Here is a 14863-nt window from a genome sequence, read left to right on the forward strand (position 1 = left end):
AACTTAAAGTTTGGAACAATGCTAGTTTCACCATGGTTACAAAGCCCAATGTTAACAGTTTTCTAAACTAAAAAAGAGAGAGAGAGAAAAAGGCAGGAAAATGAGAAAATAACAAAAGAAGCACAATATAGAGAGTTATTTTGGTGACAGGGTAGACTCAAATTCAGAAGAAGACAACAAAGTCAATACTGCTCCATCTAAAGCCTCCAAGAAAAATATTAATTGCTCTTAAACCCAAAAATAACTAATGGAGAAGGTAAAAAGGATTTAAAAAACCAAAAAGGTGGAAGGAAAATTGGGAAACAAAATGATACAGGAAAATCATGAAAAAAAAGTCAACAAGTTGGAAAAAGAGCCACAAAAAATAACACCTGAAGAAATCAATAGCTTAAAAAACAGAATATGCCAATTGGTGAAAGGGGTACAAAAATACAAAGAAGAGAAGAGTTTTTTTAAAGCAGAATTAGCTAAATGGAAAAAAGTTTTGCAAAATTGTACTAATGAGAGAAACTTCTTGAAAGACAGAACTTGCTTCGGTAAAAGAGGTAAAAAAATTCACTCAGGGAAAGAACTCTTTACAATGTAGAACTGGCCAAGTAGAAAAGGAGGTCCAAAAGCTCACTGAAGAAAATCATGCCATGAAAATTAGAATTCAGCAAATGGAAGCTAATGACTCCATGAGACACCAAGAAAGTCAAACAAATCAAAAGAATGAAAAAAATGGAAGAAAATGTGAAATATCTCATAGGAAAAAAAACAACTGACCTGGAAGATAAATCTAGGAGAGATAATTTAAGAATTAATGGACTACATGAAAATCATAATTAAAAAAAGAGCTTAGACATCATCTTTCAAGGAATCATTAAGGACAATTGCCCTGATATTCTAGAAATAGAAGGCAAAATAGAAATCAAAAGAATACACTGATTATATCCTGAAAGAGATCCCAAAAGGATAACTCCCAGGAATATTATAGCCAAATTTAGAAGTCCCAGGACTAGGAGAAAACATTGGAAGCAGTAAAAAAGAAACAAATCAATTACTGTGGAGCCATTGTCAGGATAGGACAAAACTTACTAACTTATACATTAAAGGACAGAAGGCCTGGAATAGGATATTCCAGAGGGCAAAGGGACAAAGACCTCAACCAAGTATCACATACTCAGCAAAACTGAACATAATCCTTCAGGGGAAAAATGGGTATTCAATGAAATAGAGGACTTTCAAACATACCTGATGAAAAGAATGGAACATTTGACTCCCAGATCCAAGATTCAAGAGAATCATAAAAAGATACACAGGCAAGAGAAATCAAAATACATTCAATGAGGTTAAACTGTGTATATTCCTACATGGGGAGATGATTTTTTCAACCCCAGAGAACTTTGTTATTATTAGGGGAATTAGAAGGAGTATACATAGAGCATGGGGATGTGAGTTGAATTTGATGGGATTACATAAAAAAATTAAATTAAGGTATGAGAAAGAGGAATGCATTGAAAGGAGGGGGATGGGAAAATAGAATGGGGCAAATTATCACACATAAAAGAGATATGAAAGAGTATTCACAGTGTAAGGCAATATGGGGAAGTAGGGAGGAGAGCATGTGAATCTTATTCTCACTAGAACTGACAATGAAGGAAGAGCATACACAATCAATTGGGTATATAAAGCTCTCTTACCCTATAGGAAAGTAGGAGAAGAAGTATATAAGAAAAGTGGAGTGGGGCTAAAAAATGGGGGAGGTGGAGTTAAAAAACTAAACAGGAGGGAAACAGGATGGAAAGTAATACATAGTAATTATAATGGTTCAAAAAATTTTACAAGTCTTTCTAATAAAAGCCTCATTTCTTACATACCTAGAAAAATGAATTGAATACCTAAGATACAAGTCATTCCCCAATTGATAAATGGACAAAGGGTACAAATAAGCAGTTCTCAAAGTAATTAAAGCCCTCTATAGTCATGCAAAAATGCTTTAAACCACTATTATTTAGAAAAATTCAAATTAAGACAACTCTGCAGTATCACCCTGCACCTATCAGATTGGCTATTATTATAGTAAAGGAAAATGACAAAACTTGGAGAGGATATGGGAAAGGTGGAACATGAATGCAGTGTTGGGGGAGTTGTGAACTTAGTCATTCAGAAGAGCAATTTTGGAACTATACCTAAAGGTCTATAAAACAGTGAAGCTTGAGATGGTGCCCTTCATACCACCCCTAGGCCAAGAATGGAATTCAACCTTAACATAAAGTAAAAAATAAAGAAATAGCATGGAAGAATGAGCAAACAATAACACTGACCATAAAAATTTATTATGGTGATAAATTGGAGGACATAAACCAAAAGAAGAAAATGAAGTCAAAATAAATATTAGCAAAGCCTCAAAGAAAAATGTGAATTGGACATAAAGCCCAAAAGAATTCCTAAAAGAGCTAAAATGTGTTTTTCAAATTCAGCTAAGGGTGGTAAGTGAAGAATTAGGTAAAGACATGAGAGTAAAGGAAGAAAACTACCAAAAAATTAATAGTTTGGTAAAAATGAGGTACAAAAAATACTAAAGAAAATAAGACATTAGAAACAGAATTGGTCAAATAAAAAAGGATAAAAAACTTACTGATGCTTAAAAATTAGAATGGGGCAAGTGGAAGCTAATGACTCCACGAGACAAAGAAACAACAAAATGAAATCAAAAGAATTAAAAAATAGAACAAAATGTGAAAATATCTCATTGGAAAAAACAATTGCCCTGGAAAATAGATCAAAGAGAGATAATTTAAGAATTATTGAACTATCTGAAAACTATGATTAAAGAAAGAGCCTAGATTTTATATTTCAAGAAATTATCAAAAAAGACTGGTCTGGTATCATAGCACCAGAAGGTAACTAGAAATGGAAAGAGTTCACCAATTCCTTATCTATAAAATGAGAAGGTTGACCAGATGATTTCCAAGAGCCCTTACAGCTTTAAAGATATGATTCTTTGAACCACACTTGAATTATGTTTCAAAATACTTCCATAAACATCATCTCTCAATCATCTCTACAGAATAGAGCAGGTATTAGCATAATAAGACTCAGGACTTACTCTCCCAACCCAACTTGCTGAGTTTCCAGATATATTTCCTTCTACCTCCTTCAGGGTTTTAGAGGTATTCCTGAAGGGTCAGGGGTGTCTTTCTCTGAAGCTATCAGATTGAACTCCCATAATGATATATTCTCTTCAATGTAAACCACCAGTATTTAGTGTCCTGGCTCCACTTAACCAATTGGAACCAATTAGCTTTTATAGAAGGAAATTTGCTTTGAAGATGAAACAGGAGCAGAAAATTAAAAATATATTCTCTCTTCTCAAAGAGAAAGGGGTGTAAAGAGGTCACACTTTCCCTTCTGTCACTTAAGTCTTAGGGAATAACTTACCAGTGCTCAACCCAGCATGGACTCTAGCTCCCCAAATTCACTCTTTCTACCTTTGGAAGTTCATAAGACTATAGTTGTCATTAACCTTTATCTAAAACCAGGAAGAATAGATAAAACAGCAGGTCCATCTGCTACTCATGGAATACATGGCAAGAGCCCGATGAAGAATGAGAGTAATCTTTGCTTCCTTCCTTGAACACAGACTACCAGAAAAGAATCAGAGCATCACTTAGGCAGGTTAGTGTCTTCTGAATAGACCTCCATTCTGAGTCAGTAGCCACTCAAAATTCTATCTCTTAATCATGTGGTTTTATTATTGTTCAGTTGTGTCCTGCTCTATGTGACTCTGTAGACTTTGCCAATGGGGTTTTCTTGGTGCAGACACTAGAGTGGTTAACCGTTTCTTTTCCTAGTGTGTCCCTATTTTACAGATGAGAAACTAAGACAAATAGGGGTTTAGAGACAACCAAAAAAGTCACACAGTTAGTGTCTGAGGCTAGATTTGATTCAGATCTTCCTGACTTCAGGTCTGATCCTCCATCCATTGCCCCACCTAGATGCCCCTATCATGTGGTTAGAGGACTAGAATCAATTGCTGAATATCTTCACAAACTCCAAATTGGGGAGTGGGGTCCCTTCATTGTATATCATCAAGGTTTCTGGAGGTAATCTCTCCAGTCTTTTCTAGGTGAGTTGGTACTTTTTTTTCATGCTTTAAAGAACCAGCTCAAATGCTCAAATTATCTGAATTTTAGCTTTCTTAAACCAACGAGGAACCTGAGGCACAGAGTACTTATTTATTACTTTTACCTTCTGTTTTAGAATTGATACTCTTGGTTCCAGGGTCAAAGGGTAGTAAAGGGTTAGTCAATTTCGGTTAAGTGACTTGCCTACGATCACACAGCTAGAAGTGTCTGTAGCCAGATTTGAACTGAGGACCTCTCATCTCCAGACCTGACTCTCTATCCACTGAGGTACCTCCCTATCCTATATACAGTATTTATATAAAAGGCCCAAAGAACACTGTTTTCTGTAGCACAGCCAGAACTCCATTTGAACCCAAGTTTCCTGACTCCCAGCTGAGATTTGGCCACCTTCTACTAGAATCCAGTTGTAAAAACCATGAAAACAATGCTGGTGGTTTTTTTTTCCTTTAAAGCATTGAAAATTAGAAATTCTTCTATGTAAAAATGGGAAGAAGTTATCTAGATAAAAAATATGCCATCAGCATTTTAGGAGTCTTGTTGTCTGGAGCCGATTCTTTGCTGAGACTGGTATTGGTTCCTGCTTTGGGTTTTTGTTTACAACACTAATCACCAGTGAACAAGTGAGAGAAATTGCTTTTGGCCAAAATATACCCAGTTGCTAGAAAACAACATCCCAACAGCAAAAGTATTTCTGAAGTTGTCAGAAAACTCCCATCCCCGAAACCCAACAGAAGGCCAGTATCAGACAAGATGTCTTTCTCCTCTGAATGGTCTCTGAACTAGCCTCCCAAAACAGTTCTTGGAGATTTCTCAGGAAATGCTGTGGTGCCTCTCATTTGGTCCTGACATGAAGTGACATAAGTTTATTAGACAAAGAAATTCCTTCATGTTCCCCATGTTTAATCAGTATGGACAGAAAAGCAACGAATGTTCTAAGTGGCTGTTTCCTGGCTGCCTTTAGAGGTACCCATTTGTTCAGGGACATGGTTGGCTGATTCCTTGTGTGTCTTCCAGGAGCCAGGCCATGGAGGAGCTGCTCAGAACCTGTCCATCATCATTAAGCCTCCAGAGAAACAAAAGCTGTGGAAACAGTCTAGCAGGGGCTTTGCCTGTGTTCCTGGGAAACGTGACCCTGGCCTTCGTTCGGGGTGACTGATAGAGAAAGAAGAAAAGTCAAGCTCCAATAACTTCTAATGACAGATCTTGTTAGGGTTAAAACAACAGCTCTAGTATCCCGCTGGGATTTCATCAGAAAAGGACTCCAGAGGCCCAACTCTGGCAGGCTGGGCTATGGTGAGGGGGTCTCATTAGGTTTCTCAAGTCATCATTCAGAGTCTTCAGTCATGGAGGCTTGCTATTGCTTCTATCATTATTTCTGGAGAGGCCATAATCATTTACTTCTCACTCATCTTCCATGCCACTCCACAGACCAAAACTTCCTTCTCTGTCATATATCATGTGTGCTAAACATCCTCATTAGAATATAAACTTCCTGAGGGCATCTCACTTTTGTATCTGCATCCTTAGTGTTTGGCACAGCTTCTTGGCATTTAGGTCTTCAATTTATGATTTTTCATCATATTTAATTATTCTGCAATTCATTCATTCACTCATTCATTCATTCATTCATTCATTCATCCATTCATATGTCAGTCTCAGCCACCAAACTCCTTTGGCAACAAGGATGCCAAAGCCTGGTGATTCCCTGCCATCCTTCCTCCAGATCTTTTCTGTCTCATCACTTAGTGCCTAACTTCTCATATCATTGCTGGGTTCTGTTCTCTACACTAGAGTTTTGGGGTCTCATTCTCATTCTGAGAAGGGAGAATTATACAGAACCCCACATCATTCTTTGACGCCCACAACTATGTGGGTCACATAGATGTCCAAGTATTATCTTGTAAATAATCTTGACTGTAAATGAATCGGTGTCTTATCATCTGTCTGTCTGACAGTAGCTAGGCTAAGGCAATGACTCCAGTCTTTATATTGTCCTTTCTTTTATCATTAGTAACAAAACAAAAATATCCAAAATTAGGTAGAAATATCAGAGGAGTTATTGAAAATTCAAATGAGTATGAGTATGTGCTGGGAAGGGTAAGTCACATCTTTGACAGTTCAAAGAAAAATCAAAAGTCTGAGGAAAATGGGCAGACTGTGGCAACTTAGGTTTAGAAATAGCATACTTGAAGAAGGCAGTAAAAACAAACTGTCAGGCTCTTTTCAAATATTAAGGTGAAATCACAGTCATAGATTGAGCTCTCAAAGAAACTTTAGAGGTTACTGAGTCCTTTTACAGATGATGAAGCTGAGGCTCAAAGAGGTTAAGAAGCACAACAACAACAACAATAATTCCCATTTCTCTACGGTTTTTATGACTTTCAGAGTATTTCCTTCCTCAACAATGCTATGATTGCTAGTAAACATTATACTTATTCTCACCTTGTTAGAGTAGTAAATTGACTCAAAGGTTAAGTGACCTGTGTAGGGCCACACAACTAGTATGCTGAAGCTACAACTAGAACTTAAATTTCCTGAACGACCAGACTTCTTTCTATTATTTCACAATGGGTCTCATTGATAAGTGACATAATTTGTATTTCAATAATCTAAAAGTTTAACAAGGGGTTTCCATGGAGATGAAAGAAATATTAGCTTTATTTAAGCAAAGCATCCATGGAAGGGCAAGGAATAAGGAGAAAGAACAAGCAAATATCTAACACCTACTATATGCAAGGTATTGTGCTAAGTGCTTTTCTATAAATTTTACTTCATTGGATATTCACAATAACCTGGGGTGAAGATAGGTGCTATTAGGAGAAATTTGGAGAACCTGAAGCATACAGGATAAGTGATTTGCTCACTGTCACACAACTTATAAATATCTGAGGCTAGATTTGAACTCATGGCTCTCTGACTCCATGACTGGTGCTTTATCCACCGGGATACCAATGGCCTCAATTTTAAGAGCAAATGAAGGGTGGCAACATGGTCCAGAAGAAAGAACATTGGATCTGGGGTCAGTGGCCTGGGTGGTCTGTGATTCTTACCTGTATGGCCTTGGGCAAGCCATTTAATTCCCCTTGATCTCATTTTCCCCACCTGCAAATTAAAGAAATTGGGCTGGATAGCCTGTGATGTTCCCTTTAGTTCTAGATCTATTATCCTTTGAATTGGTCTGTGAGAGTAAGGAAACTTTAGTCTAATAATTCCACTGATGATGTATCTCAAATACTTTTTATGGCTATGGAGACCTTCTATATCAGAGGTGAACTCCTGAGTATATTTATTTACTCCTCTTGGCCACATACATACTACACAGAGGCTTCAAATAGATTGAATTTGCTTTCTGAGTTATTTACATTTCATTTTTGGCTGTGTCTATGGGACAAAGCCATTACTGAATATTGAGACAGGTGACTTTCCACTTAGCCAATCAAGTGAGCCTCCAGCCCCGCTAGGGTTTGACTGGTAGTCCCAGAAGCCTCTACCCAAGAGATTTCATCCATCTAGTATATTCTTAGACTAAACAGATTGCTTTAATCAAAGTTTGAGGTTCCAGTAATTCTTCAGATCATCCATCAAGACTCAACTGATGAGTGCCTTGTGAAATAGTCATCTGAGTTGACACTATATACTAGTGTATAGTCTATGGTACTAAAATAGTCTATAGTGCATTGAACTACCAATTCATATTGATGAGGCCATAGTGTGACAGATTTTCATTTCTGGGCTTGCTTTTCCTTTGTGTTTTCCTTGGAGTCTTATGTCTCATTCTACCAGGCAATCTTGGTGACCAGCAACTGTAGCATCCCTCAAAGTCAAGTGACAGTCTTCTCCCTTTTACACGTGACAGTCCTTCAGGGAATGGGTGTCACAGCTTCATCGCCCTCCATGTGGAGATGGTTAAACACTTGGCATAGGGAGGAGCTCCGAAATGAAAAAAGGTCAGAGGACTTCCCCCTTTCCTCATCCATTCCTTCATTTATAGAGAACTGTTAGAGCCTCTATAGGATTAGTTAGATTCTCACAGGTTACTGTTGTTTATCTTCAAAAACTTAGATGGAAAATGACCAGAACTGTTACTAACTAAAAGTGGCCCCAGAGTTAATTCAGATCAGGCAAGGTGGGGAAGGGGGAAGTAAGCTATGCCCTCTGAAGAGGAGGCATGCTCTGTGCCTGCTAACACCCTGGGACAGGGTCTGTTCACATTGTGCTAAGTACAGGTCTCAAAACAACTCACTAGTCTCATCTGATGGCTTGATTCTGATACAGCTCTCCTAATCGCCTTCCATTCTGGTCTGAGATGGCTTTAAAGTCAGCTTCCAAAGTGTTGATCACAGCTGTGGATGTCAAATAGCTGCCTTGAAAGTCCCATTATACTCAGTAGACTGACCTGAAATGCTACTGAAATAAACAAAACTATGAGATCAGCAAGACCTTTCCAGGAAGCACTGAGTCCGAAGACTTTCTCAATCACTGGCGACTTTAGACCCATGATATCATTTCGCACATTCATCAGCCCTTGAAATAGATGATATTCTTTTCTTTTCCTGTAAGCTGGAGATTTGGGGGCGACAAGGGGGTTTGCTGAGGCTGCTGTTGTATTTGGCAAGGAATTCTAGAAACACCTAATGTCATCCACAGTATCAAGCTGTTTATTGACTCTAGACTTTTTCTTTGCATGGAAATACATCAACCAGTGAATAGGAATGCCAGCGGATGTAGCTGACAGGGTCTTCCCAGAAATGAGGGAGGCCAAGTTCCCAGCCTTTAGGACCCAATCAGCCTCATGGACAAAAAAAATAATTTTTTTTCTTTCTAAAAATGGCACTTCAAGGTATTTGTTTTGTATGCTCTGGACACTAATCTGGTTTTGTCTCTCGGAGCAGTGGAAATACCATCCCCATCCACCCCAGCACCCCCCACCCATGAAAGTAAATACAGTGTCCTCAGAAGAAAAGTTGGCCTCTTAATAAGAAACCAAGCTGGAAGCTGGAAAAGAACTAAAATTCCCTTTGATAATCTTTCTTCTTCCAAAGTGTTGACTTTTATGGAAATTTTTTTTAATAGGCAAAGGTTGGGATCATTGCATTTAAACCTGGAAGGACTTTACAGAGAATCCAAACCAACATTCCCATTTTACACATGAGCAAACTGAAACCAAGGGAAAGGGATCAAAAGGCTTCCTCCAGGTTATATGGTATTTGAGCACCAGGCATCTGACTCTAAATATAGCCTCCTTTCACTATTAAACAACATATTCACTTTGGATAATTTCCTCTTCGGATTATCTGCAGTGTCTACTGATATGAACAATCGGGACAAGGAAGTTCCTTTCTAGTTAACTAAAACTTAAATATACATACATACATACATATATATATATATATATATATATATATATATATAGATAGATATCCTGTGTGTTTCATATTGCTCACTGTATCCTTATCTGCCCCTCACTTCTTCAGAAAATCATCCCTCAATCTGTGCCTCAGTTTCCTTACCTGTAAAATGGGGATAATAATAGTACCTGACTCCAGAGTTGTGAGGATCAAATGACATAATATTTTAAAAGAGTTTTTGAATTCTTAAAACACAATATAAATGCTATTATTATTATTGATATCATTCTTTTCATTTATATTATTATTGTTCATATTGTTTTTCCAGTCCTCTTACTTCACTTGACATCATCTCTGTGTATCTTCTCATGTTTCATTATATTCAAAGTATCCATTTTATTTTGGTTACAGCATAGTAACATTCTATTAAATTAATTTACCCTAACTTATTGTTTTCAATTCTCTGCCTCAAAAAAAAGATACTCTACATATTTTTGGTATATAGGAGATCTTTCTTTTTATAGTTGACCTCCTTGCTTAGAAATAGAATCTCTAAGTCACAGAATAGGGACATCAGAGTCACTTTCTTCCAATAATTTCAAGTTGATTTCCAGAATGCTTGGATCAGTTCATACCAACAGTATGCTTAGTGTAATAACTGGCACATAGCAAGGTATTAAGAAATGCCTAGGGGGCAGCTGGGTAGCTCAGTTGATTGAGAACCAGGCCTAGAGACAGGAGGTCCTAGGTTCAAATCTGGCCTCAGCCACTTCCTAGCTGTGTGACCCTGGGCAAGTCACTTAACTCCCATTGCCTAGCCCTTACCACTCTTCTGCCTTGGAGCCAATACACAGTATTGACTCCAAGACGGAAGGTAAGGGTTTTAAAAAAAAATGCCTATTGAGAGGCAATTAGATGTCCCAGTGTATAAAGAACCAGGCCTGGAGACAAGAGGTTCTAGGTTCAAATCAGGCCTCAGGTTCTTCCTTAGTTGAGTGACTTTGGGCAAGACACTTAACCCCACTTGCCTAGTCCCTTACCATTCTCCTGCCTTGGGACTGAGATTCTAAGACACAATGTAAGGTTTTTTTTTTTAAACCTGTTGATAGACTCACTGCATTATCGTGCCATCTTTCTCCAACCTGTCCAATGTTGACTGTTTCTCTCTTTAGTTATCGTTGCCACTTGATTTGATATGAGATGAAACCTCAGAGTTGTTTTGGTTCAGATTTCTTTTGTGATTGGTGATTTGGAACATTCTTTCACATGGTTGTTAATTCTTTTTTTTTTTTTTTAGAATTATTTCTTTAAATTCTATGACCATTTATCCACTGAGAAATATGGGAAGATTTTTTTTTTTACTTTTTAAACATTATTTTATTTGGTTATTTACAAACATTATTCATTGGAAACAAAGATCATTTTCTTTTCTTCCTTCCCCTCCCTCCCACCACTTCTCCCATAGCCGGCACACAATTCCACTGGGTTTCACATGTATTCTTGGTTAGAACCCATTTCCATGTTGTTGGTATTTGCACTAGAGTGTTCATTTAGAGTCTCTCCGCAGTCATTTCCTCTCAGCCCTTCTAGTCAAGCAGTTGCTTTTCATCCGTGTTTTTACTCCCACAGTTTGTCCTCTGCTTGTGGATAGTGTTTTTTAGATCCCTGCAGATTGTTCAGAGACATTGCATTGTCCCTAGTGGAGGAGTCCATTGCCTTCGATTGTACCACAGTGTATTAGTCTCTGTGTACAATGTTTTCCTGGTTCTGCTCCTCTCGCTCTGCATCACTTCCTGGAGGTTGTTCTAGTCTCCATGGAATTCCTCCACTTTATTATTCCTTTTAGCACAAGAGTATTCCATCACCAACATATAACACAATTTGTTCAGCCATTCCCCAATTGAAGGGCATCCCCTCGTTTTCCAATTTTTGGCTACCACAAAGAGCTCAGCTATGAATATTCTTGTACAAGTCTTTTCCCTTATTATCTCTTTGGGGTACAAACCCAGCAGTGCTATGGCTGGATCAAAGGGTAGACATTCTTTTATCGCCCTTTGTGCATAGTTCCAAATTGCCCTCCAGAATGGCTGGATCAGTTCACAACTCCACCAGCAATGAATTAATGTCCCCACTTTACCACATCCCCTCCAGCATTCATTACTTTCCATAGCTGTCATGTTAGCCAATCTGCTAGGTGTGAGGTGATACTTCAGAGTTGTTTTGATTTGCATCTCTGATTATAAGAGATTTAGAACACTTCTTCATGTGCTTATTAATAGTTTTGATTTCTTTGGCTGAGAACTGCCTGTTCATGTCCCTTGCCCATTTATCAATTGGAGAATGGCTTGGTTTTTTGTACAATTGATTTAGCTCTTTGTAAAATTGAGTAATTAAACTTTTGTCAGAGGTTTTTATGAAGATTGCTTCCCAATTTGTTGCTTTCCTTCTGATTTTAGTTATATTGGTTTTGTTTGTACAAAAGCTTTTTAATTTGATGTAGTCGAAATTATTTATTTTATATTTTGTGACTCTTTCTATGTTTTGCTTGGTTTTAAAGTCTTTCCCTTCCCAAAGGTCTGACATGTATACTATTCTGTGTTTACCTAATTTACTTATAGTTTCCTTCTTTATGTTCATGTCAGTCACCCATTTTGAATTTATCTTGGTGTAGGGTATGAGGTGTTGATCTAATCCTAATCTCTCCCACACTGTCTTCCAGTTTTCCCAGCAGTTTTTATCGAATAGTGGATTTTTGACCCCAAAGCTGAGATCTTTGGATTTATCATATATTGTCTTGCTGAGGTCACTTCCCCCAAGTCTATTCCACTGATCCTCCTTTCTGTCTCTTAGCCAGTACCAAATTGTTTTGATGAATGCTGCTTTGTAATATAGTTTGAGATCTGGGACTGTATGGCCCCCTTCCTTTGTATTTTTTTCTTCATTATTTCCCTGGATATCCTTGATCCTTTGTTATTCCAAATGAACTTTGTTATGGTTTTTTCTAAATCAGTAAAGAAATTTTTTGGAAGTTCTATGGGTATGGCACTAAATAGATAGATAAGTTTGGGTAGGATGGTCATTTTTACTATATTGGCTCGTCCTACCCATGAGCAGTTAATGTTTTTCCAATTGCTCAAGTCTAGTTTTAGTTGTTTGGAGAGTGTTTTATAGTTGTGTTCATATAGTTCCTGTGTTTGTCTCGGGAGATAGATTCCTAGGTATTTTATTTTGTCTAAGGTGATTTTGAATGGGATTTCTCTTTCTAGTTTTTGCTGCTGAACTATGTTGGAGATGTATAGAAATGCTGATGACTTATGTGGGTTTATTTTGTATCCTGCAACTTTGCTAAAGTTGTTTATTATTTCAATTAGCTTTTTGGTTGAATCTCTAGGATTCTTCAAGTAGACCATCATGTCATCTGCAAAGAGTGAAAGCTTAGTCTCCTCCTTGCCTATTTTGATGCCTTCAATTTCTTTTTTTTTCTCTAATTGCTACTGCTGGTGTTTAGTCTAGTACAATGTCAAATAATAGAGGTGATAATGGGCATCCTTGTTTCACTCCTGATCTTATTGGGAATGCATTTAGTTTATCCCCATTGCAGATGATATTGGCTGATGGTTTTAGATATATACTGTTTATTATTTTTAGGAACGACCCTACTATTCCTATGCTTTCTAGTGTTTTTAATAGGAATGGATGTTGTATTTTATCAAAGGCTTTTTCTGCGTCTATTGAAATAATCATGTGATTTTTGTTGGTTTGCTTGTTGATATGGTCGATTATGTAGATAGTTTTCCTAATATTGAACAAGCCCTGCATCCCTGGTATAAATCCTACTTGATCATGGTGGATGACCCTTCTGATCACGTGCTGGAGTCTTTTGCTAGTATCCTATTTAAGATTTTTGCATCTATATTCATTAGGGAGATTGGTCTATAATTTTCTTTCTCTGTTTTTGATATGCCTGGTTTTGGAATCAGTACCATGTTTGTGTCATAAAAGGAGTTTGGTAGAATTCCCTCTTTGCTTATTATGTCAAATAGTTTGTATAGTATTGGGATTAACTGTTCTCTGAATGTTTGATAGAATTCACTTGTGAATCCATCGGGCCCTGGGGATGTTTTCTTAGGGAGTTCTTTGATGGCCTGTTGGATTTCATTTTCTGATATGGGATTATTTAAGAATTCTATTTCTTCTTCTGTTAGTCTAGGTGGGAGGATTTTTAAATGGAGGAGACTGGGGAAATGATAAGTATGGGTAGAACAGAAGGGCTATATGACAACAATGAGTTCTAATTATATTTTGGCACACCTAACAAGCTTAAAAAGGGAATGTGCAGTAGGGCAGAATGAATCCCTGTTCCTGGGATTATTTCAGATTTAAGCTTTAGGAAATGAATACCTGCACATAGTTTCTTAAAATTGATAATATTCCATTTGAGTTCATAGCAAGGATAGAACATTCCTACTTTACAAATTGGAAAATAGAGAGCTTTCCTACACAAGCAAAATCAGGTGAAAGTATAAAATATATTCAGGTAAGAAGACAAAGTATTTTGTTATATTTGTTATAATAATAATAAAAACTAGCATTTATATAGCACTTTAAGGTTTTCATAGTGTTTCACAAATATTATCTTATCTGGTCATCAAAAGAACCTAGGAAGTAAGTACTATTATTACATCCATTTTATATAGTAAGAAATTGAAGCATACAGGTTACATAACTAGAACAGGATCACACATTTAGTAAGTGTCTGAGACTTGGGGAAAAAAAAAGAAAGGTAAGAAGAAAGAAAGAAAGGAAGGAAGGAAGGAAGGAAGAAGAAGAGAAAGAGCGAAGGAAAAAGAAAAAGAAAGAAGGCAGAAGGAAAAAAGTAAGGGAAAAAGGAAACAAAAGAAAGAAGGAATGGAAGCAAGAAAGAAAAGAAAAAGCAAGGAAGGGAGAAAGAAAGGAAAGAATAAGGGGAAGAAATGAATAAAGGTAGGGCAAGATCTAAAGGAAGGAAGGGAAGGAAAGAAAGGGAGGAAGAAGGGAAGTAAGAAAATAAAGGAGGAAAGGAAGGGGAAAAGAAAGGAATGAAGGGAAGAAGGAAGGAAGAAGGGGGAGGGAAAAAAGGAAAGAAAGGAAGGAAGAAACAATGACCTGAATTCTCTAGATTGACTACTTCCACTGATCAGATTCACTGAGTGCTTGGTCCTTTTTGTAGAAACAAGATTCAGGTTGAGTGACCTAGGGAAGTGCTGAGGAGCCTTTAGCTGGTTGTCCCATTGTGCCCTATATCTGGCCTCACCAGGATAACTTCCTGATCTGTGTTTTTATGAGTAGAAGGGACTTTAAGGTGAGAGTTCTTCTATGAATATGGGTTGACATCTTTTCTTCAGT

Source organism: Monodelphis domestica, chromosome 1 (assembly GCF_027887165.1).
Source record: "Monodelphis domestica isolate mMonDom1 chromosome 1, mMonDom1.pri, whole genome shotgun sequence".
In the NCBI taxonomy this organism is placed as follows: domain Eukaryota; kingdom Metazoa; phylum Chordata; class Mammalia; order Didelphimorphia; family Didelphidae; genus Monodelphis; species Monodelphis domestica.